Consider the following 3,175-nt stretch of genomic DNA (forward strand, 5'->3'; position numbering starts at 1 on the left):
GAATTTATTTGGTGACTAATTTAAAATACACAAGTAGTGCTGGGTTGCTGAAGATTCTGCCAGCCCAAGGGAGTGACCTAAAGTCCTAAACACTAGCCTACAGAGACAAGTTCTCTTTTGTTTGCTCTCCTTCTGGCCCAATAACTCTTGCATTTGCTGCTGCAGTATCCCAGATACAGCAAGAAATAAATAGTCTTCCCCCAACTTAGCCTCTAGAATGGTGGTTAGGGCATTTGCCTGGAAACTGAGAAGTGTTTTTGAACTTTTCTTGGGCACTAAGCCTAGGTGTAATGGGGCCCCCACCCCATTACTGAGAAGGAGAAGCAAGCCCAAGGACCTGCTGAGCAGCCAAGCACCTGTAAATAGCCTTGATGGTGGAAGGGACCTGAGCAACCATTCATCACAGAGCTAATAGTGGCAACAGCATCAGAGACTGGTTTTGCACAGGAGCACAGTAGGGCCCAGTAGCATCAAGTCACCCTGAGGCTGAGCCTGGGAGGCATGTGATCAGCAGGGGGCAGGGCCAGGGGATATATAAACACAGGTCCTGAACCAGGAGGTGCAGTCTGGCTCTGGAGGCAGAAAAGGAAGGAGCCTTGCTATAAGCTGGTTGCTGACAAAAGCCTGATTGAGATCCTGCTATCTGAGGAAGAGGGCTGGCAGGAAAGCTGACCCAACATAGATAGGGGATTTTAGATAGTAATCAAGGGATTTAAATTGTAGCCAGTGTGTTGATGTTTTGGTTTGTGTTTACCTGGTGGTTTGTGGAAGGGACTAAGAGGTGGTTTGGAGGTTCCATTAGTGCCCAAGGGGCATGTGATCACCTTGAGCCCTTCCAGGGGTCAGGCTCAAGGCATAGGTTGGGGTTAGAGGGTCCAGACCCCAGAGAAGGGCAAAACTTAGCAGGGACCAGAGGGCCCAGCTCAAGAAAGGGTTAGAGGATCCACAGCACCACTTTAGGAGGAACAGAGATGGGTCCAGGGGACCCAGACAGACCAAAGCAGGCTTCGTGCCTGAGGCAGCATGAAGACAGCCCTAGTGGGGTGAGATCAAGGCCAGGGACCAGGAGCCCAAGCAGGGCATAACCTGAGAAGACACGACTTGGGCTAGGACCCAGAAGCTGGGTCCTCCACACTGAGCCTAGGCTATGGGAACCAGTGAAAGGAAAAGGAGCTAAGGCTGGGAAAACCAAGGTCCTGACAACGGTGTAAAGGCCTGAGGTGGCCCAGTGTCAGATTGGGGCCAAGTGCCCACCAAAGTTATTAATTAGTAACTGGTGCCTTGGAAGAACCATTTGGCATGTAAATGAACTGGGGCTTGCCCTGGAACCAATTATTTTCTTGGAAGGAAGGCTATTTAATTACATCTAAGGTGTGGCAGGTGATTGAGAAGACATGGGCAATCCAGGGCCAGAGCAGTGCAGCATTCATGGGACTCCCAAGGGGTGTATTAGCCACCCCTGGAGTGTCAGAGGGGTTCAATTTTCTGAGCAAGCTCTCTAATTGCTGTATATGGTCTAATATCAGACTGCAAAAACAACCACCACTATTACCTTTTTCAGCCCTTCCTTTATAGCAGAAGAGTGAACCACTTCTTCATACCCAACTTTTTTGCCTACATTTTAGAAGGGGTTTCTGGCTGTGAAACCTGGTCACATATAGGCATCTAACTCTGGACTGCAGATAGCCACCTAATTGTAGGACAGAAGTGGGATTTCAGAGACAATCCTAAACAAGCTATTCTACTGGCTGGGTGGGACATCCTCCCATAGCATGTTAATTGTTCTGAACCTCATTCATTGTAGAAGGAACAGAGGTATCTAATATGAATTCCACTCTCAGGTGCTAATATTCATAAGATTGCTGGCTGAGGAGACTGTTGGTACTAACTGTATTCAGGGATGACATGCTATTATTGTAAATATGCCTCCACCATCTATTATTTACATGACAACAGTAAACAATGACAGGTGGGCACTCTTCAGGCAAGTAGTGAGAGAATCCTGCTCCAAAAAGCATGTACTACCAAAGCGGGTAGGAAAGAGGGAGTGACAGATCATCAAGCTCATTGTAGAGAGGGTGAACTGAGACACATAGGCTAGGGACAGATGTTCAAAAAGCCCAAAGTGGAATCGTTCAAACCTAAACAGGTTTCTGTAAGCATCTTAGTTTAAACTGGGAGTCAACAGAAGTTTTCCCTTTAGTTGGTGGGAGGGTGTTGCTGAGACTGCCTCCACTGGCTGAGACCAAAGGGGGCAGGGCACTTGAGCATGACTCCCAATGTGACCTGCAGCATCTCCAGGCTGCCAGGGATTGCCAAGAGCTGGCAAAGTCAGTGACAAACATCTCCAGCCTGGTCTTCTACCTGTCACTGGGTCCACTCACAAGAAGCAATGGAGGTCTCTCAGTGTGTGTGTGCAGGAGCCCATTGAGAGACTGCCATGCCTCCCGAGAGCAGGTGCAGTGACAGGGAGCCATGTGGGCTACAGATGGCTGTCATGCTGACTGTTGATTTGTGGGAGAGGGGATCTGCTGCAACAGCATGGCGCACATACACAGCCCTGCAGCTCATGCAGAGATGGGAAAGGAGGGCACTCACTTTATTCTTGCTTCAAAACAAAGCCACCAACTTGACCATCAGGAAAACAAGATGGGTTTTCCTTGTCAGCCCTTGTCAGCGTAACAGGCATTTCCAGCCTCCATGGCCTCCTGTCACTGCGCCTGCTCTTAAGAGGCATGGGGATCTCTTGGTGGGCTCCCAGACACTCACCAAGAGATCCTATGCCTTCCAAGAGCAGGCGTAGTGACAGAGAGCTGCGCGCAGCCAATCCCGCTTTCCCCCCGGTTCCCTTCTATCAGCAGTCAGCATCAGTAACAGGCATTTCCAGCCCACATGGCTCCCTGCAAAGTGAGGCTTGTTGGGGCCTGCACAGGCATGTGCGATGCCAGTGAACAGCAAACTACCTTGATTCATGAGTAGACCTGTTACTGAAGTTCAATACATTGGTCTAACCTACATCATTTAAGTCTGATATCACATTGATCCAGATATATCTTAAACAGGTCTGCCATATTTAGAGCAGCTTATGTGCTCCAAACTTCTGTCCTGTTACGAGCATAGACAGGCTCTCAGCCTGTCATCGTAAGATCTGTTTTCCTGACCTCTGATCATGCGC

The sequence above is a fragment of the Crocodylus porosus genome, unplaced genomic scaffold (assembly GCF_001723895.1).
Source record: "Crocodylus porosus isolate Cpor-Errol unplaced genomic scaffold, CroPor_comp1, whole genome shotgun sequence".
Taxonomy (NCBI): Eukaryota; Metazoa; Chordata; order Crocodylia; family Crocodylidae; genus Crocodylus; species Crocodylus porosus.